Genomic DNA, 23,220 nt, shown 5'->3' on the forward strand with positions numbered 1-23,220 from the left:
TCAACCATTTTCGTCGAGTTCATACATATTTCGGCAAGTTCAAACCAAATTCAACGAAACACGGCGAGAGTTCATACATATTTAAAATATTTTACAAAAAAGGAAAAAAAACACACAATTAGGCCCGCCGTCTCCCTCGCCTCGCCGCTCGTCGCCGTTCTACATGCCGAGGAGGCTGTAGAACTACGTGTAGTCGCCGTCGCCGTCGTCGTCGTCGTCGCCTCCGCCGCGGCCGCCGTCCCTGCTGCAACCCTCTCCCGGTTGGCGCGGCGGGTTGAACGTTCCGGTGGCGTCCTCGTCGTCGTCGCTGTCGAGGATGACGACGCCGTGCTCGTCCTCGCGCCCACGGTTGCGGGCGGCGATCTCCTCCAGGGCCCGGGTCTGCTGGACCATCTCAGTCCGGAGGTAGTCGTCGCGCCCACCGTAGGGCGTCTTCGTCAGAAAAGCCGCGCCAGGCTATCTCCTCGTACTCCGGGGGGAGGCTGGGCTCCGGTTTGGGCCTGACGAGGACGAGGCGGCCAGAGGCGGGGGTGGAGTCGGCGATGCGGACACCGGAGCTGCCGGTGCGCCGGCTGACAGGCGTGTCCTGGGGCTCCGGCTTGACGGGGCGGAGACAGGGAGAGGACGATCGACCGGACGAGGAAGAGGACGCCTCGGGGTCCATGCGCCTCGGCGTCCACGAGCTCCCACGGCGGCAAGAGAAGGACGGGGGCTCGGGGTACTCCAGCCTCGGCGTGTTGCCGCCCTCGATGTACTCGAGGACGGCCTCCAGCGTGCGGCCGGGCACGCCCCACCATCGGCGCTGCCCCTCGGAGTTGAGCCTGCCGGAGGGCACGACGCCGTTGGTGGCCTCGAGCTGCTCGGCGTGACGGCGGCGGAAGCACGCCTCCCAGATCGGGCTGTCGGGGACGTAGCGCGGCCCCTCCCTCGCCGCCCGCGGCAGGGAGGCGCGGATACGCGCGATCTCCGCACGCCGCGCCGCCCCAGTGGGTGGTGGTGGCACCGGGACCCCGCCGGCGCTGATTCTCCATGCCCCGGGCACCCGCATGTCCGGCAGGACCGGGTACTCGGCCTCGAAGAGGAGCCGAACTTCATCCTCGTGAAGGTGTCGGCGGCCGAAGCCGTTCGCCACCGCGCTGTCGCCTGGGAATCTTTCGGCCATTTTCTTTGAACTGGACGACGGGGGGAGAGGGAGGGCGCGTCGGAGGTGGAGAGAGGGCGCGTCGGCGGTGGAGACTGTGTGCGTGCCACCGGCGCGCTGGGGTCAGCTTATATAGGCGGAGGCGCCGCGAGCACGCGTGGCCGCCGCGTCTACGCGTGGCATGCGCGGGGACGCGCGTCGTCACGCCTTTACTGCGCCGCCCGTGAGGCATCAATGGCGGAGGCTGACCGGCGCGGCAGCGGGCGGCAGCTTTGGCATTGATTCGCCGCGGGAAACGAGGCGATGAAGCGGCGAGAAGCTAGACGAGTCGCTGGCAAGGAGGGCCCGCGGCTCTCTCACGCCAAAAACGATTCGCCCGGCGCCCCCGAGCGCCCCCCAGCACGCCGGGTTCGGGTTGGGTCCGCCGGCGCCAATTTTGGCCCGAGCCGGTGAAAATTGGGCCCTTCGGGATGCGACTGGGCCGATTTTTTGGCGTCGGCGGCCGAAAAGTCGCCTGGGAAGCCTTGTTGGGGGCGCGGCTGGAGATGCTCTAAGCAATTTCAGCATGCGGGCAGCGATGCTTTTTGAAATCCAAGAGAACCTTGAATAGACACACAACTAATGCCTCTACTTATATTGGTATATAATAGGATTGGTGAAAGTAAAGTATCATGCTCAGGCCCGTATGTGGGCAGGCGCAACCGGAGCAGCTGCACAGGGCCCAAAAAATCTTGGGGCCCCTAATTTTTTTAGCATAGTACATTAGTATTGTTATTACTATAACTAATCAGGTACTTGTTCTCAAGAAAACTAATCAGGTATTATTGCAGACTAAATAAACAAGGCACGGCCGAACTTGCTGACCTTAACCCCGGCTCAGTCATGTTCCTTTCTCATCTTCACGGCAGTCGAAGCAGTCGCGTACGCAAACACATAAAATTCTGCTCAGCGACAGGCACAAATCAAATCGCTGCAACTTAATGCTTCGTCTCCTGATCTCCTCTTTCTGATTTTTCTCCAATAGATTCACATTGTTTCAAAAAAAAAAAGGCTACAACTGCTGATTTATTCGGCTGCGACGGTGCTACCTCGCACTTATAAATTGGGTGGATTTAGTTTGATTCTTCATTCTCTCTTTCATCCCTCAGCAGAGCAATCGGAGTTTCCTTTGTTTCTCTTGGTCGAGGAGCAAAGCAATCGGAGCGCTATACGCCGTTGTTGCTTCATGGTCTGCATCCATCAACACTCAACAACTGTAGGTTGTTTGTCCCTTTTTGTTTTGAACTCCTCTGTTCTTAAGTTAATTTGCTGCTCTTTCATGAATGTATGCATCCGGCTGGCTTATAATTTTCTAAGATGTCTAATAGACGTAGGCACGATTCTAAGAACACAAGATAATTTAATATTTCAAAGTAATAAATATTTTTTTGACATGATTTATCTTTGATATTTCTCAATGGTTAATGAAAAATATTTCGATTAGTTTTCCTGTATATGGGGCCTAGATTATCATTTCGCACCGGGGCCAAAATTTCTGAGGTACGGCCCTGATCATGCTGCTCTACTCATCTTGTCTGCATCTGTGTCTCCGATGGTAGATCGAAAGCACACACATATCTAAACTCTCCCTCCCCATACGGAGAGGGAGAGTTTCTCTACTCATAATAGGATTGGTATATAATAGATAGCTCGCTGCCAGTCGCTCTACCTCCCTCTCGTCGGTGTCTTCCTCACCGCGAATTCGTACCCCTAACCCTAGCACCCCGCCTGCTAGGTCTTGGTCAAAGCTGACATTTTTACAGCCGTGGTGCTCGATCCGTGGGTGGCGATGCTCGATCCGTGCTGGACCGGAGCAGCGGGAGGAGGATGGTGGTGCTGGACCGGAGCAGAGCGTGTGGAGCACTGGAGCAGAGGGGGGAGCAGCAGCAGCGAGCAGGAAGAACTTGCTTTAACTGAATTTGGACTTGATGCAGTAACTTGGCAATTTTGCTTGCTTGCACTGCTTGAGTAGTTGTCCCCTACAGACAAGATCAGTAGCAGTAAGTGCACACAATACTCCTTCCAAGACACAAATACAAAACATTATAAATATTCCAGTTTGCTTGCAAGGAGTAGTTTCAGTAAAGTTTCAGCATGGTTTCAGTAGCCGATTTGCTATTCTCTTCTCTGTAGCAAGTGCAGCAGTGTCCTCTCTTCCTCTCTTACTTCTCAGTAAACTGTAGGAGTACTCTCTTCTCTGTTTTAACTGAAACAATTTTCTGTTAATTAAGATAAATTGAAACTTTTCTTTAATTAACTTAAACCTGTTCAGTTAATTAAAATTAACTAAAACCTTTTGTATTAATTAAAATAAACTGAAACCTTTTACTTTAATTAACTTAAACCTATTTCAGTTAACAAATGAATAGGCCAATCATTTAGGCATTCAGGAGTACTCCTCCAGTAGCAGGAGTAGTTTGAAGGAGTACAGTGCAGCTTCTCTTCTCTCTCTCTTCTCTTTCTCTTCTCTTAATGAAACTACTCCTGCTGTTGCTTGCTTCTGTGCTTAAAGGAGTAGCTTGTTGCTGTTGTAGCTTAAATTTGCTGTACTGCTTGCAAGTTTTGTGTAGGACAGTAGGAGTACAATTTGCAGGGGAGTACTTGCAGTAGTAGTGCAATAGTGCTAGGAGTACTTAACTGGAACTTTTTCAGTTAATATGAGCAATAGTGCAGTAATGCACTCCTTACAATAGTGAAACAACATGAGCCCTAAATCCAGTAGCCCTAAATGAAACTTTTCAGTTAATTTTAATAAACTGAAACTTTTTCGTTAATTTTAATTAACATAAACTTTTCAGTTAATTTTAATTAACTGAAACTTCTCCTTTAATTTTAATTAACTGGAACCTTTTCTTTAACTGAAACTTTTCAGTAAATGAAACCTTTCCTTTTCTTTCTTCTTGCTCTCTTCTTTATCTCTTCTTTCTCTCTTCTTCCTCTCTTCTCTTCTCCGAGCACTCCTTTCAGATACTCCTCTTGCTCTTTTTTTTCTCTCTTCTTTTCCTTTTCCTTTTCTTAACTGAAACTTTAATTGAATTTAACTAAAACTTTAACTGAATTTAACTAAAACTTTTCAGTAAATGAAAGTACTCTTCTTGCTATCTTTTCTCTCTCTTATTTTCTCTTCTTCCTCTCTTCCCTTCTCTGAGTACTCCTTTCAGATAATTCTAAATGAAACTTTTCCTTTAACTAAAACTAAATTAAACTTCTCCTTGAACTTCTCTTCTCTGAGGCTTTTGTCGAGCCCTCAAATAATGTTGTGTTCTGCTGACATATACAAATCGGAACGGAGGGATTATTTTGCTTTTGTAGTAACTAGATAGGACATACAGTAGCAAATGGAGTCCTTATGCCTGGCTATGGATCAGGCAACACAAAAACTTGAGGAAAAAAATAATAACTTACTGGCAAAACAGAGAAACAGATAGATATACTTGGGCAAAGTAGTTATCATACTTCATAACATTACGTATAAAAAATACTTTGTTGTTGTACTGTAATGGGTCTGGACAGAAGATTAATAAGTTATCCAAATCCTCAGTTTTCTTTGGTCCTCACTGCACTGAATGTGTCGTGGCTTGTTTACAAATTCAAAATGCTGCTTTAAAGGACACCTTTGCTGGCTCGAACACCATCCTTTTCGAACTTTAGTAGTGAGTCTGGTCGTGGCATGCATTGTGTCAAACTTAGAGCAGGAAACTAAGAAGTGGGAGCAACTATGGTCGATTGTGGCTCCCAACAAGATGAAGATAATTTTGTGGCGTGCAGGTGCAGCACATGATTGTCTGCCGACGGGTTTTCAGTTGCAAGGAAGACATATTCCTGATCGTCCGTTAAGTCGTTTCTGTGGCAGGGAAGAAGGAATTGAACATTGTTTTTATTAACTGTCATTTTGCGACAAGAGTCTGCCTGGGGAGCTTATATGGTGTCAAGCTGGAACGCCCCTTCAGCGCGCTTGCCGGGACTAGGCCGTGGACACCCCCCTGAGTCCATGGTTGGCCAGGGGGCTCCGGACCCGGCGTGCCTCGGAGGCTGCGACCTTTCCGGCTCCTTCGGCTCGCCGGTGCCTTGGTGCCTCCGCACCCCCACCCTGCTGGTGTCCTTTGTGGCCGTCCATATCGTCACATCTTTGATTCCGGTGCACTCCGGGTTTCAGGCTCCTTGGGCTCGTCGGCATCCTCGTTGCTCCGGTCCCGGTGATCCAGATCTGCGCTACCCTCCGGATCTTGATTCATGCCGGCATCCGGCCATCATCACATTCCTCAACACCCCTCACTTCGCCCAGCCGCCCACCTTCGTGCCCTGTCTGTCCCTCCCCTGCTCCGTTGTTCGCGCGTCCAGCGGCGCCCGTTGCCTCTTTGTCGGCGCGCGTGGCTCCCCTTCCTGTGGTCGTGGTTCCGACCTATGCCCGACTTCCTCTTCTCCGACCTGTACTCCGACGGCTTGGAATTGCTCGGACTCTGGCCAAGGAGAAATCCCTGCATTATATGCTGGCAGCGGCGACACCCACGGGTGCCGTTCCCTTCTTGGAGGCGTTGTCACGGTCGCTATCTGGGCCCCTCTTCGAGCATCAGGGAAAACCTAGGTCCGGTTTTTCGGACCGGACGGCGAAGGCGTCTCGGCGCCATACTCCTTCGTGAAGGCGCTATCTTGGCTACTCGCGGCATCCTCGGGTCTGGAAATGTTGGTTATCGTGCTGTTGGTCCGAGCTACTTCTTAGGATGACGAATTTACCTGTGTTTTTCTTATTTGGACCGGGCATCCCATGTCTCTCAGCTTCGGACACCATGGTCACGCCTGTTGCGTCCGTGTCATGTGTTGTATCTCGCCTTGTACTTGTTCTAACTTCTTCTATCAATGAAATGATACGCAAGCTTTGCGTATTCATGAAAAAAAAGAAGAAAAAATCTAGTGAATATGCATCAATGGCTCTTTGACTTGCTGTATATATAGATGTACGGGCTTTCATGCCACGGCGGGAGGCACGCAATGATGTCAGGAACAATGAAGCAAAAGTATGTCCCTTGCCGGGCGTGCAGAGGCCGAGGTCGCAGTCGCTGGCAGGAGCGGCCGAGATGGCGCTGCCCTGCCGTCGGCCACGGCGGCTCGTGGCAGGCGCCACCGTGTGGGAGTAGGCCGTGCTGAGCCTGGATGCTCGCGGCGGCTAGGTCCATGCCGTCGGCCATGTGGGCGTGGACGGGGATCTCGTGGAGGTCCAAGGACGCGTGCGCACTCGGCTACGATGCTCCTGACGCCCCCAGCGCCGCCGGCGGGAGCACCAAGTGTGGGCCGAGGTGGCGGTCCATGGCGCTGGCCTGCTTGATGAAGAAGGTGGACACCTGCGATGCCGAACGGGATCGAGCGTGGCCACCCAGATGGGCACCATCGCCACCACCAGCTTCGTCTCCTCCACTTGCGTCACCGTTGCCAGCCGCAACGCCCCTCACCTTCATGTTCCACAATCGCTGCCTTGTCGAGACACCGGAGAGCAGCCTCTCCCTGCCGTCCGCCTCGTACAGCTCGTCGGTGTCATCAGCTGGTAGTTGACGGTGCCGCTTCATGACCGCGGCCACGACAACGCGCAGTAGCGGCACCCTGTACCGGTAGGTCCGCCCACCCGGCGACGTAGACAACGAGTGAGCAGCCCGTGACGGCGGCGAGGAGCACGGTGGCGGCACCCCATCCGAACCGCTCCTGGATGTAGACGACGACGGTGACCCCAAGCAGCACCCCTGAGCAGAGTTCGGCAGTGCGCAATTCCACCAGTTGAAGTAGGACACCTTCTGCGGCTGCTCGACGGCGTGGCCGTCGTCCAACTGGTGGTGGTGGGCTCCGGCCACTGGCCCTCAACGTGTTTGTTGTAATGTGTGTGAGAGGGGAAGAGAGGAGAAGGAAGACTTAGTTGTCACGCCCTAGGGGCGGCCAGGTTCGCCGGAGAGTGGATCGGAGGTGGAGAAGAGGATCTAGATTGGGGAGGAGGTCAGAAGGTAGAAGAAGGCAGCAAGGGGATAAGAGCGAACGAGAGGTTCAGAATGCTTTTTCATTTCATAGGTGATTTGCTACAGTAGTCGACCGTTGATTATATATGCACGTGTCGTTTACAAGACCGGGCCGGCCCATGACCCAACACCAACACAACGCTCACGGCCAACTCGCCACTTTGAATTACCCGCTCTCTTCTCCTGTCTTCTGCTTGGCGCTGTTCTTGCCTGGTCTCTGCTTCTTGGCTGTCGTCAGTGCGCTAGTACTGACAATAGTCAAGACGCACACACGTGGCGACTTTTTGCCAAGTCAGATCCTAACAACGGCCCCACCTGTGGGAAACACGATCAAACGCGGCAAAGCGACCGATGGGTGCTGTCTGCAAAAAGAAGTCTATTGAAAACGCGATGGCTTTTGCACAAAATTAGGGACCAGATGGTTTTGTGCAACCCTAGCCACAAATACGGTGGTTTTCTGCTTTTAACTCTATTCCGAGACCACATGGGACAATGTCTGATAGCTTGCTGTCAATCTTTTTAAGGAGTTACCATGCCAGAGATGGCGGAAGTGTCGTTGCCAATTATCCGATCGAGCGAAGAACGCTGAGCTCAAGAGGACACACACAGGCGAGAGAGGAAAGTCTTTGTGCTGCAGCTAACAACGCCACGTTTTTTGTTCCATTCCTTTTCCCTTATTCCTGGTACAACCGAAAGCCTAGCTAACAAACCCCGGCCAGCCCGTCGTGATCCGGATTGATCACGCCATCCCATGACCTCAAGTTCACACACGCGTGCCGCACTGACTGGGTTTAGAGAAAACCAACACCGGCGGAACAAGCCTCCGCCCTCATAGCCTTCTCCAACAAATTGTCCATACTTAAAAATTACACTTTATTGGATTCAAAAACCAACTTAAAATCATCTCGACATAAACGGGAACCGCTAACGAGATTTTTATTGATGGACGACACATGATGAACGTTCTTCAGACGCACGGTCTTCCCCGAAGTAAACTTCAGATCAACCGTACCAACACCTCCAACGATGGCATGTGACCCATTCCCCATCAGCACAGGAGAAGTCCCTGTGACCTGGTAAGAAGAAAACATGGAGGCGTCAGCACAAACATGTACATTGGCACCGGTGTCAATTAACCAATCAGGAGATTGAAATACTGAAAGGATGGTAGGAAGAATACCGTACCCAGATTCCTTCATATCAGTATCACCAATGACAACATTAGCGGACTTGCCGCTCTTCTCATGTTCGCGCTCCTCAAAGCGGTTAGGACACTTCGGAGCCCAGTGATTAGGATCACCGCAGACATGGCAAAGTCCCTTCCCCTTCTTATGAGAATTCTTCTTGAAGTAGGTAGAAGGTGATGGCTTGTTCTTTGTATCAAACTTGCCTTTGCCCTGAGTTTTGTTCTTGTTGTTTTTAAACTTGTTGGGCTGGAAGTTCTTCTTCTGTACCATGTGGGCACTAGAAGCTCCCTCAGCAACTCGAGCACGTGTATCCTTTTCTCTCGCCTTCTCTTTAACATCAAGAGTATCAATGAGATCCGAAACGAAAAACTCCTGTCTCTTGTGTTTCAGGGAAGTAGCAAAATTGTTCCACGAAGGTGGAAGCTTGGCAATGATGCCTCCGGCAATAAATTTGTCTGGCAACACACACTTGAAAAGTACTCAAGTTCTTTTGCGAGCGACTGTATCTCATGAGCCTGCTGGACAATAGAGCGCTCACCAGTCATCTTGTAGTCATAGAATTGCTCCATGACATACAACTCATTGCCAACGTCCGAGGCCCCAAACTTGGCCTCAAATGCAACCCACATGTCCTTGCCGTTGTCAAACGACATATACGAATCCACAATGGAATCGTCAAGAACACTCAGAAGGGCGCCATTAAAGAGGGTATCGATCTTCTCAAAGCTTCCTGCTGTGCAGGATTAATATCGCCCTCGGGCTTGCCCTTGGTTGCGTCATAGCAGTACATGGTCTGGAACCAGTACACTGCTCTCTTGCGCCACCTCTTATATTGCACCCCCTTAAAAGTAGGCGGCTTCAGATGCGTAGCAAAACCACTCGAAGTAAATTGCCTATAATCAGGTTTTTGGATTGTTGAATATATGCGCAAATTACTACGAGATTTAATCCAAATAAGCAGAAGACAAATCGTGACAGCACTAGCAGAGATTAAACTAATCATGCGAACTAGCATAGGAGATGAACATATCACATCTAGGGCACATACTAAAAACATGAATTCTACCACGATCTCGAACAAGAAGGATAGAATCACATACTGTGCAGCGGGAGTAGCACCGCCGGTGTTGACGTTGTCGCCCATGAGGTTGCCGAGGTCGGGGAAGAAGTCGTTGTTGGCAAAGTCGTCGCTGCCAGCAGTCGCGCGAGTGCACTCCCCCAAAACCTGATCGCCCCTCTCCCGTACAGGATCACGAGAGGCGGGGTTCTGGAGGCCTGCTGTCCCTTCTCCCGGTGCACGCCGAAAGAAGGGATGGAGAATACTTGCTTGGCGGCGCAATGATCTGGAACGGTGTTGCGAAACCATGCGATACGGCGGCGGCTAGGGTAGGCGTCTGCCTGACTATATAGTATGGGCCGGGTAGGTCGTGGGAGTAAACCCCACGTCCGAGTCATCGCGATCCAAAAGAATTGGAAAGGGTTCAGTAATTAACGCGTCCGTTAATTATTAATTAATGACTCATTAATTTTTCTCGAGCAGTAAAAATATAGACAACGTGCATAGCTCTGTCCTCGGCTCGGCTCGGCTCATTCCCGCAACCCGCATCGCGTCGCGTCGTGACGTGGCGAGGCGAGCGAGGAGAAGGAGCGCACGTGTAGGTCTCCTCTTCTTATGCTCATACAAGTGGTAGAAGAGCTCACCTTATAAAGAGGTGCAAATCTCACTCAACTTCCGGGGTGGGACTAAACTTTAGTCTCACTCACACCACTGACACGTGTGCATGAATGGGCCAAGAGAATTTCAAAATTTTAGTTGGGCTTTGGGCCAAAGGCCCACTAGCAAATTCCAACAATCCCCCGCAAAGTCTCATTGGCACATCTCATTTGGTTCCAAAGCATTGTTTATATACCGGCGCTTAGTGGAGACTGTGAAGTTGAACTTCCACTTAGAGTTTTATGCTACACTAGATCACAACTAAATAGTGGACTATGCCTTGAACTACAAGTTTTCTGCGAGACTAGTTTCACACAAATTCTTGACCGATACTGGGCTGCCGCAAGGCTGCCCGCGGGTGAAGCGTATACGTCATACTCCAGGGCCTTTCATGAATTTATTAGAGAACACCCAATTCTCACAGACTGCAATGTTAACAGTCAAATTCATATAGGTGTGTTCCACAGGAGATGCTCTGTAGGACAACATCTCTGCTTACTCAAATAAGCCACTTGGAACACATTAAGATAAATATCAACCCGCCATGCAGATCAGGAGAGTATTGCATCTTTATGGAGTGGGATAATTGAAATAGGGATACTCTTCTCTCAGCTGACCTATAGCTTGTCTCCCACTTCTTACTTCACGGGATCTCCGATCACATAGAGTGGGTTACACTATGGACAACTCATGCGGTGGGTCTCAAACCCATCTCCATCGAGGCATTATCTATCACATTACGTGATAAACCCTTTGTGAAGGATCTGCCAAGTTTTTTGACGTTTGGATATAATCCAACGTAATAACTCCGGAGTTCCTCAATTTTCTGACAAATTTTAGTCTCCTCTTCACATGCCTTGAGGACTTCATATTATCCTTAGAAATGTTTATCTTGACGATCACAGTTTGAATATCAAAGTTCATCAGGATAGGGGGTATTGTTTTTTCAACTATAGGTAAGTCCATCAAGAGCTCACGAAGCCACTCTGCTTCAACAGTTCCAGTGTCTAATGCTGTGAGTTCTGCTTCCATAGTTGACCTCGTTAAGATGGTCTTCTTGCAAGACTTCCAGGAAACAACGCCACCACCAAGTGTAAAAACATAACCACTTGTGGCCTTAATCTCATCAGCATCAGATATCCAGTTTGAGTCACTATTTCCTTCCAGTACCCTTGGATACCCGGTGTAGTAAATCCCATAGCTCGTAGTGCCTTTCAAATAGCGCATAACCCTCTCAAGCGCATGCCAATGATTATCTCCCGGTTTTGACACAAACCGACTCAGCTTGCTCACAACAAAAGAGATGTTAGGCCTCGTGGTACTCACCAAATACATAAGCGAGCCAATAATCTGAGAATACCTTAGTTGATCTCTAGCAATCCGTCGATTCTTTCGAAGCAACACACTAGCATCATATGGAGTTGGAGAAGGCGTGCAGTCGCTATACCCAAAACGACTCAAGATCTTTTCCACATAGTGAGACTGAAGCAGTGTGATCCCACCATTCTCATCTCTCAATAGCTTGATGTTTAAGATAACATCAGCTACTCCTAGATCCTTCATCTCAAAACAACGAGATAAGAAATCCTTAACCTCTTTGATTAGATCAAGTTTGGTTCCAAAGATCAGTATGTCATCGACATACAGACAAAGAATTTTACTACAAAGCTGGTGGCAGTTAATGTTCTTTCGAACTTCTCATGCCACTCCTTAGGAGCTTGTTTAAGGCCATACAAAGACTTTAATAACTTGCACACCTTTCCTTCCTGACCAAGTACTACAAAACCATCTGGTTGATCCATGTAAATTTCCTCCTTCAACTCTCCATTGAGGAAAGCCGTCTTAACGTCCATTTGATGAACGAGAAGACCATGTGAGGCAGCCAGTGATAGTAGCACCTGAATTGTGGTCAGTCTAGCCACGGGTGAGTAAGTATCAAAGAAGTCTTCACCTTCTTTCTGGGTATAACCCTTAGCCACAAGTCGTGCCTTGTACTTTTCAATCGTACCATCAGATCTAAGCTTCTTCTTGAACACCCACTTACATCCTACAGCCTTGCACCCATAAGGACGGTCAGTGATCTCCCAGGTTTCGTTAGCTAAGATGGAATACATCTCGCTATGAACAGTTTCCTTCCAGTAGTCAGCATCAGGAGATGCATAGGCTTCTAAAAGAGTCCTGAGTGTATCATCCACGAGGTACACAATGAAATCATCACCAAAGGACTTTGTAGTCCTCTGTCTCTTACTCCTCACAGGAGTTCCATTGTCACCCTTAACAGGATTCTCAACGTGTTCCATCGCAATGGTGGGTTCAGGAATTACAGTGAATTCCTCACTAGATGGAGTAGGTATCTCTTGATTTGATGAACTTGACATATCCTTCATAGGAAATATGTCCTCAAAGAAAGTTGCATCATTCGACTCCATAATTGTACCAACATGCATGTCGAATACCTTGGATTTTATTATAAAAAAATCTATAACCAATGCTATGAAAAGCATAGCCCAGAAGAACACAATCCACGGTTTTTGGTCCAAGTTTACGCTTCTTGAGAATTGGTATATTGACTTTCGCCAAACAACCCCAAGTACGTAGGTAAGAGAGTTTCGACCTTTTCCTTTCCCATTCCTCAAATGGAGTCATGGTCGTATGCTTTGTGGGAACTCGGTTTAGGACATGACACGCAGTCATTAGCGCCCCCCACAATTCCTTGGAGAGACCCGATGTGTCTAATATGGTGTTAACCATATCAGTTAGAGTTCGGTTCTTTCTTTCGGCTACCCCATTTGACTGAGATGAGTAGGGAGGCGTCCTCTCATGGATTATACCATGTTCCACACAAAACAAATCAAATTAATTGGAAAAATACTCTCCACCACGATCAGACCTAAGCCGTTTAATTTTTCGATCAAGTTGGTTCTCTGCTTCAGCTCTATAGTTTTTGAAGAAAGTTAAAGCCTCATCTTTTGATTTTAGAATATACACATAAAAATATCTAGTGGAGTCATCAATCAACGTCATGAAGTATCTCTTTCCACCTTTTGTCAACACACCATTCATCTCACAAAGATCAGAATGTATAAGCTCTAGTGGCGCCAAGTCTCTTGTGTCTGCAGTCTCATGGGACTTGCGAGGTTGCTTAGCTTGCACACAAACTTGGCACTTGGAGCCTTTGACAATAGAGATTTTCGAAATTAAATTCATATTGGCTAGCCGCGTCATGCAACTAAAGTTAATATGACAAAGTCGTGAATGCCAAATATCAGACTCATTATTGTGGCAAACATTATTAATAACTTTAGTGCAAATATCTGACAAAGACAGGCGGAACAAGCCTCCGCCCTCATAGCCTTCTCCAACAAATTGTCCATACTTAGAAATTACAACTTTATTGGATGTAAAAACCAACTTAAAACCATCTCAACATAAACGGGAACTGCTAACGAGATTTCTATTGATGGACGGCACATGATGAACGTTCTTCAGACGCACGGTCTTCCCTGAAGTAAACTTCAGATTGACCGTACCAACACCTCGAACGATGGCATGTGACCCATTCCCCATCAGCACGGGAGAAGTCCCTGTGACCTGGTAAGAAGAAAACATGGAGGCGTCAGCACAAACATGTACATTGGCACCAGTGTCAATTAAACAATCAGGAGATTGAAATACTGAAAGGACGGTAGGAAGAATACCATACCCAGATTCCTTCATATCAGTATCACCAATGACAACATTAGCGGAGTTTCCACTCTTCTCATGTTCGCGCTCCTCAAAGCAGTTAGGACACTTCAGAGCCCAGTGATTAGGATCATCGCAGACATGGCAAAGTCCCTTCCCCTTCTTATGAGAATTCTTCTTGAAATAGGTAGAAGGTGACGGCTTGTTCTTTGTATCAAACTTGCCTTTGCCCTGAGTGTTGTTCTTGTTGTTTTTGAACTTGTTGGGCTGGAAGTTCTTCTTCTGTACCATGTGGGCACTAGAAGCTCCCTCAGCAACTTGAGCATGTGTGTACTTTGCTCTCGCCTTCTCTTCAACGTCAAGAGTACCAATGAGATCCAAAACGGAAAACTCCTTTCTCTTGTGTTTCAGGGAAGTAGCAAAATTGTTCCACGAAGGTGGAATCTTGGCAATGATGCCTCCGGCAACAAATTTGTCCGGCAACACACACTTGAAAAGTACTCAAGTTCTTTTGCGAGCGATTGTATCTCATGAGCCTGCTGGACAATAGAGCGCTCATCAGTCATCTTGTAGTCATAGAATTGTTCCTTGACATACAACTCGTTGCCAGCGTCCGAGGCCCCAAACTTGGCCTCGAGTGCAACCCACATGTCCTTGACGTTGTCAAACGACATATATGAATCCACAATAGAATCGTCAAGAATACTCGGAAGGGCGCCTTTAAAGAGGGTATCGATCTTCTCAAAGCTTCCTGCTGTGCAGGATTAATATCGCACTCGAGCTTGCCCTTGGTTGCGTCATAGCAGTACATGGTCTGGAACTAGTACATTGCTCTCTTGCGCCACCTCTTATATTGCACCCCCTTAAAGGTAGGCGGCTTCAGATGCGCAGCAAAACCACTCAAAGTAAATTGCCTATAATCAGGTTTTTGGATTGTTGAATATATGCGCAAATTGCTACAAGATTTAATCCGAATAAACAGAAGACAAATCATGACATCACTAGCAGAGATTAAACTAATCATGCGAACTACCATAGTAGATGAACATATCACATCTAGGGCACATAGAAAAACATGAATTCTACCACGATCTCGAACAAGAAGGATAGAGTCACATACTATGCAGCGGGAGCAGCACCGCCGGCGTTGACGTTGTCGCCCATGAGGTTGCCGAGGTCGGGGAAGAAGTCGTCGTTGGTAAAGTCGTCGCTGCCAGCAGTCACACGAGTGCGCTCCCCAAAAACCTGATCGCCCCTCTCACGTACAGGATCACGAGAGGCGAGGTTCCGAAGGCCTACTGTCTCTTCTCCCGGTGCACGCCGAAAGGAGGGATGGAGAATACTTGCTTGGCGGCGCAATAACCTGGAACGGTGGTGCGAAACCGTGCGATACGACGGCGACTAGGGTAGACGTCTGCGTGACTATATAGTGCGGGCCGGGTAGGTCGTGGGAGTAAACCCCACGTCCGAATCGTCAGGATCCAAAAGAATCGGAAACGGTTCAGTAATTAACGCGCCCGTTAATTATTAATTAATGACTCATTAATTTTTCCTGAGCAGCAAAAATATAGATAACGTGCATAGCTCTGTTCTCGGCTCGACTCATTCCCGCAACCCGCGACGTGTCGTGATGAGGCGTGACGTGGCGAGGTGAGCGAGGAGGAGGAGGAGCGCGCGTGTAGGTCTCCTCTTCTCATGCTCATACAATTGGTAGAAGAGCTCACCTTATAAAGAGGTGCAAATCTCACTCAACTTTCGGGGTGGGACTAAACATTAGTCTCACTCACACCACTCATATGTGTGCATGAATGGGCCAAGAGAATTTCAGAATTTTAGTTGGGCTTTGGGCCAAAGGCCCACTAGCAAATTCCAACAAAGGAAAGCGACCGATCTCAAGTGGGTGCTATTGTCGCAGATATCAATTCATTGTCCAATCTCTTTGGTTGTGATAATCTGCTAGCTAGGTCGAGTGAGCCCTCTGCTCGTTTGGTTTATCAACATTGTGTACTTGGTTGTATCCAGGATGTACCGGTCTCAAGTGGGTGCTATTGTCGCAGATATCAATTCGTTGTCCAATCTCTTTTGTTGTGATCATCTGCTAGCTAGGTCGAGTGAGCTCTCTGCTCGTTTGGTTTATCGACATTGTGTACTTGGTTGTATCCAAGATGTACCGGTCTCAAGTGGGTGCTATTGTCGCAGATATCAATTCGTTGTCCAATCTCTTTTGTTGTGATCATCTGCTAGCTAGCTAGGTCGAGTGAGCTCTCTGCTCATTTGGTTTATTGACATTGTGTACTTGGTTGTATCCAGGATGTACCGGTCTCAAGTGGATGCTATTGTCGCATTGTCCAATCTTTTTTGTTGTGATCATCTGCTAGCTAGGTCGAGTGAGCTCTCTGCTCATTTGGTTTATCGGCATTGTGTACCTGGTTGTATCCAGGATGTACCGGTCTCAAGTGGGTGCTATTGTCACAGATATCAATTCGTTGTCCAATCTCTTTTGTTGTGATCATCTGCTAGCTAGGTCGAGTGAGCTCTTTGCTCGTTTGGTTTATCGACATTGTGTACCTGGTTGTATCCAGGATGTACCGGTCTCAAGTGGGTGCTATTGTCTCAGATACCAATTCGTTGTCCAATCTCTTTTGTTGTGATCATCTGCTAGCTAGGTCGAGTGAGCGCTCTGCTCGTTTGGTTTATCAACATTGTGTACCTGGTTGTATTCCGGATGTACCGGTCTCAAGTGGGTGCTATTGTCGCAAATATCAATTCGTTGCCCAACCTCTTTTGTTGTGATCATCTGCTAGCTAGATCGAGTGAGCTCTCTGCTCATTTGGTTTATCGACATTGTGTACCTGGTTGTATCCAAGATGTACCGGTCTCAAGTGGGTGCTATTGTCGCAGATATCAATTCGTTGTCCAATCTCTTTTGTTGTGATCATCTGCTAGCTAGTTCGAGTGAGCTCTCTGCTCATTTGGTTTATCGACATTGTGTACTTGGTTGTATCCAGGATGTACCGGTCTCAAGTGGGTGCTATTGTCGCATTGTCCAATCTCTTTTGTTGTGATCATCTGCTAGCTAGGTCGAGTGAGCTCTCTGCTCATTTGGTTTATCGGCATTGTGTACCTGGTTGTACCCAGGATGTACCTGTCTCAAGTTAGTGCTATTGTCGCAGGTATCAATTCGTTGTCCAATCTCCTTTGTTGTGATCATCTGCTAGCTAGGTCGAGTGAGCTCTCTGCTCGTTTGGTTTATCGACATTGTGTACCTGGTTGTATCTAGGATGTACCGGTCTCAAGTGGGTGCTATTGTCGCCGATATCAATTCGTTGTCCAATCTCTTTTGTTGTGATCATCTGCTAGCTAGGTCGAGTGAGATCTCTGCTCGTTTGGTTTATCGACATTGTGTACCTGGTTGTATCCAGGATGTTGTATCATGCGAATCACTGCTATAATACAAGAGCCGCCCCTTTTCAAAAAATAATAAATAAATAAATAAAATAACGTCTCGGCACCATCAAACATTCAAACATATCCCTCCCATGGAATAACCTTTTTGGTGCTAGCACCGCTAAAAGTAGCTGATCGAGCAATGGTAATCTTTACTTTCGAGCCCTTGAGGTCACATTTATACTTACTTAGAGCATATCTAACCGATCCTTAAAAAACAGTGAAGTATTCGACAAGTAAAACTTAGTGGACTATTTTTACTCCAATATTTTTTGGCCGAACCTAGCCGATCTAAATTTAGTGGAGTAAATCTTTTTTTATTTATCAAATTCATTTCACTTTGGGCTGCCAAGACAAATTTCACTAATTCTTTATTTTATTGAGCGACATCTTGGTACACCGGAGTACATAATTCACCAATTTTTCGCTAAGAGATCCGATCCAGAAAAACAAGAACCACAATTAGACACTTCAATTGAAATTTCAACTTCTATAACTGCTTCCACTAGTTGGATTAATATTTTCTCAATTGGCTTCTCGAGATTGTACACTTCTTTCTTCTTCGGTTCGACATTGCACCACCTCTAGTCTCATCTTTAGTCTCTACTCTAGCGAGGAGTGCACACATATCTATCAAATTTCTCACTATCAATAGATCGATGTACTCTTACCAAAACTTGCATCCATCCTACACAATTTCGAGCAAACAATAAGCTACAAATTACGACGAATCCGATGAACAACCTGACAAAAAGGGCCTCACCCCATCTTTTTTGCACGTGAAGAACACCCATCCGGTATGTTGCGGCATGGTCGAAACTCGGCGCACCACCTGTTGCGGGTAGTCGTCACACTTGATGACCGGCAACGGGGAGCCAACGAGCTGCTAGGCTAGTGCCGAGACTGGCAGAGGGTTGGGCATGTCTTTGCCGGTGGTCCGTCGACGAGTGAGATCCGAGTGGCTAGAAGAGGAGGTCATACCTAGGTGCGGTGTAGAATCGTTGTAGGGCTGCGCGGTTTAGTAGCCGGTCAATCCATGACAAAGACGACGACGACGGTCAGATGCATTAAATCCGGCGACAGCGACGACGACGGTAGATATGCTGATTTATGAGCCGACAACGGTGAGAGAGGCCCAATTCCAGGTGGGCGAGGACGCGGCGGGTCCTATGAAGTGTTGACGGTGGTGGGGGGTGGCCAGCGGTAGTGGGAAGGGTGGCGCAGTAGATGCGGCGCGGAGGTGGGTTGGGTACGGGAGCGTATTTTTTGCTCGAGCGGTGGGCGGCCGCCTAAAAACAGGAGTCCACTAAGAGGCGGAGCTATTTTTTTACTTCACTACTTCGGCTAAGCGTGGGTTAGAGAAGTAAAACCAAAATTTTACTCCTCTGTAGCCCTTTAGGAGATTGGCTAGAGATGCTCTTATTAGGGGATCGACTGGAGATGCTCTTATGCAGCGAAATTGAGGCCTAACCATGACATGAACTTGCGCACAACCATCAGGAGGAGAATCTGAGTAGGCTTCTACGACAACTTACCAATTTATAGTTGACCCATACACAAAAAGTTGATACTTCATACTCCCTTTGTTCCAAAATATAAAAACATTTTCGACACTAGCATAGTGTAAAAAACTTTCTTATATTTTGAGACGGAGGAAATAACATTCTTCCGTCATAACGTTCTGCAGCATAGCTTGTGCACCAAGTTGATCACAAGTTAAACAAGACTGCTCAGTAGTTCAGGAGTAAGTTAATTAACATGCCTACATACTGTGTATAACTTTTTTTTTAAGGCAAAGCAAAGCTTTATAGATTAACTACGTTTGGCATATCACCGGAAACGCAAACAGTCACATTGGGAGGTACATTAGAGTTCCACTCCATATAACCATTTGGTAAACTTCTACAGTCAATTTGAGCAAGCTCATGCGCTACAGAATTCATAGATCGGCAACACGCAGTCACACTCCACTTGGAGAACCACATCTTGAGCTGAAACTTGATATCTTCAATGACCGCTGCAAATGGTGAGGCGTCTGCCTTCCGGATATCCACTGCATCAACAAGCAGTGCTGAATCTGTTTCAAAGGCAACTCTAGTAAAACCAAGATCTGCTGCTGTCGCTACCGCCGCAGCCATGGCGCTGACTTCCGCTCCAAAGGCATCATGGATGTGTTCCTCCCGGCCAGCGCGAGCGATAATTACCTGTCCAGCATTATCCCGAGCAACGACTCCCCAGCCCCCGTAGGAGTTCCCAGGGGTGAATGCCCCATCGAGGTTGAACTTGATCACGTCGGTGTCCGGTGGTGCCACTTCCCGGGGCGCCCTTTAACCTTTGTCAGCCTGAAAGTCTGTTCGTACTCCAGAGCATTGCTTCTAATACGCCTGACAAGCTCTGCCAGCAGCAGCGGGAGTTCACCCTCCTGGACACTGTTCCTGTTGTTCCACCAATGCCACCAGAAGGTTATGATCAGCACCCTCTTTTGCTCATCCAGTTCCCACAAGGAGTCAAGCATAGCATGCACGCATGTAATCTTTTCTAGCTTTGTACGATCCTGTTCCAGTCCAAGTTCCCGCCATATCTCCTTAATGAGTTTGCATTTTATAAATAGATGTCCACCATCCTCTTCTCCTTTGCCGCACATGAAGCAGTTTGAGGACTCCAGATTCATTCCTCTCCTCGCTAGGTTATTGCATAAGGCCAAAGACTCATGTCTGATCCGCCATACAAACATTTGTAGTTTTGTTGGACATGGCAATTTCCATATGCGCTTCCAAGATGGGTCAATACATCTATCGAGCTGCCCAGCAGCCGAAGTACTCGAGCTAGGTGCTCCATTTTTCTCCTACTTACCCAACTCAATTTGTAGTTTGTAGGCACTTTTCACAAAGTGATTGCCCTTGCTGTCCAAGTGCCACGCATTGATGTCGTCCACCACTTACCTTAGTGGAATATGTTGGAAATATGCCCTAGAGGCAATAATAAATTGATTATTATTATATTTTCTTGTTCATGATAATCGTTTATTATCCATGCTAGAATTATATTGATAGGAAACTCAGATAGATGTGTGGATACATAGACAACACCATGTCCCTAGTAAGCCTCTAGTTGACTAGCTCATTGATCAATAGATGGTTACGGTTTCCTGACCATGGACATTGGATGCCGTTGATAACGGGATCACATCATTAGGAATGTGATGGACAAGACCCAATCCTAAGCATAGCACTAGATCGGGTAGTTCGTATGCTAAAGCTTTTCTAATGTCAAGTATCATTTCCTTAGACCATGAGATTGTGCAACTCCCGGATACCGTAGGAATGCTTTGGGTGTGCCAAACGTCACAACGTAACTGGGTGGCTATAAAGGTACACTACGGGTATCTCCGAAAGTGTCTGTTGGGTTCGCACGAATCGAGACTGGGATTTGTCACTCCGTGTGACGGAGAGGTATCTCTGGGCCCACTCGGTAGGACATCATCATAATGTGCACAATGTGATCAAGGAGTTGATCACGGGATGATGTGTTACGGAACGAGTAAAGAGACTTGCCGGTAACGAGATTGAACAAGGTAACGGGATACCGACGATCGAATCTCGGGCAAGTATCGTACCGATAGACAAAGGGAATTGTATACGGGATTGATTAAGTCCTTGACATCGTGGTTCATCCGATGAGATCATCGTGGAACATGTGGGAGCCAACATGGGTATCCAGATCCCGCTGTTGGTTATTGGCCGGAGAACGTCTCGGTCATGTCTGCATGTCTCCCGAACCCGTAGGGTCTACACACTTAAGGTTCGATGACGCTAGGGTTATAAAGGAAGTTTGTATGTGGTTACCGAATGTTGTTCGGAGTCCCGGATGAGATCCCGGACGTCACGAGGAGTTCCGGAATGGTCCAGAGGTAAAGATTTATATATGGGAAGTCCTGTTTTGGTCACCGGAAGAGTTTCGGGGTTTATCGGTAACGTACCGGGACCACCGGGAGGGTCCCGGGGGTCCACCAAGTGGGGCCACATGCCCCGGAGGCTTGCATGGGCCAAGGGTGGTGAGGGACCAGCCCCTAAGTGGGCTGGTGCACCTCCCACAAGGCCCAAGGCGCAGCAAAGGAGGAGAAAGGAGAAACCCTAGGCTTAGATGGTCCTAAGGCCCACCCTTGGGGGCGCCCCCTCTCTCCCCCTCTTGGCCGCCTCCCCTTTCCCATCTAGGGCTGCCGCCCCCCTAGGGGTGGGAACCCTAGAGGGGGCGCACCCTCCTCCCTCTCCCCTATATATAGTGAGGCCTCGGGCTGCCCATAACGCGCGATCTGATCTCTGCCTGTTGGTGCAGCCTTCCCTCTCTTTCTCCTCATATCCCGTGGCGCTTGGCGAAGCCCTGCAGGATTGCCACGCTCCTCCATCACCACCACGCCATTGTGCTGCTACTGGATGGAGTCTTCCTCAACCTCTCCCTCTCTCCTTGCTGGATCAAGGCGTGGGAGACATCATCGGGCTGTATGTGTGTTGAACGCGGAGGTGCCGTCCGTTCGGCACTAGGATCTCCGGTGATTTGGATCACGACGAGTACGACTCCATCAACCCCGTTCACTTGAACGCTTCCGCTTAGCGATCTACAAGGGTATGTAGATGCACTCTCCTTCCTCTCGTTGCTGGTCTCTCCATAGATAGATCTTGGTGACACGTAGGAAAATTTTGAATTTCTGCTACGTTCCCCAATAGTGGCATCATGAGCTAGGTCTATTGCGTAGATTCTATGCACGAGTAGAACACAAAGTAGTTGTGGGCGTTGATTTTGTTCAATATGCTTACCGTTACTAGTCCAATCTTGATTCGGCGGCATCGTGGGATGAAGCGGCCCGAACCGACCTTACACGTATTCTTACGTGAGACTGGTTCCACCGACTGACATGCACTAGTTGCATAAGGTGGCTAGCGGGTGCCTGTCTCTCCCACTTTAGTCGGATCGAATTCGATGAACAGGGTCCTTATGAAGGGTAAATAGCAATTGGCATATCACGTTGTGGTCTTTGCGTAGGTAAGAAACGTTCTTGCTAGAAACCCATAGCAGCCACGTAAAACATGCAAAACAACATTTAGAGGACGTCTAACTTGTTTTTGCAGGGTATGCTATGTGATGTGATATGGCCAAAGGATGTGATGAATGATATATGTGATGTATGAGATGATCATGTTCTTGTAATAGGAATCACGACTTGCATGTCGATGAGTATGACAACCGGCAGGAGCCATAGGAGTTGTCTTTATTTATTTATGACCTGCGTGTCAACATAAACGTCATGTAATTACTTTACTTTATTGCTAACCGTTAGCTGTAGTAGTAGAAGTAATAGTTGGCGAGACAAATTCATGAAGACACGATGATGGAGATCATGATGATGGAGATCATGGTGTCTTGCCGGTGACGATGATGATCATGGAGCCCCGAAGATGGAGATCAAAAGGAGCAATATGATATTGGCCATATCATGTCACTATTTGATTGCATGTGATGTTTATCATGTTTATACATCTTATTTGCTTAGAAACGACGGTAGTAAATAAGATGATCCCTCATTAAAATTTCAAGAAAGTGTTCCCCCTAACTGTGCACCGTTGCGACAGTTCGTTGTTTCGAAGCACCACGTGATGATCGGGTGTGATAGATTCTAATGTTCACATACAACGGGTGTAAGACAGATTTACACATGCAAACACTTAGGTTGACTTGACGAGCCTAGCATGTACAGACATGGCCTCGGAACACAGAAGACCGAAAGGTCGAGCATGAGTCGTATGGTAGATACGATCAACATGAAGATGTTCACCGATATTGACTAGTCCGTCTCACGTGATGATCGGACACGGCCTAGTTGACTCGGATCATGTAATCACTTAGATGACTAGAGGGATGTCTATCTGAGTGGGAGTTCATAAGATGAACCTAATTATCCTGAACATAGTCAAAAGGATTTTGCAAATTATATCGTAGCTCGCGCTTCAGTTC

The sequence above is a fragment of the Aegilops tauschii genome, chromosome 2 (genome assembly GCF_002575655.3).
Source record: "Aegilops tauschii subsp. strangulata cultivar AL8/78 chromosome 2, Aet v6.0, whole genome shotgun sequence".
Taxonomy (NCBI): Eukaryota; Viridiplantae; Streptophyta; class Magnoliopsida; order Poales; family Poaceae; genus Aegilops; species Aegilops tauschii.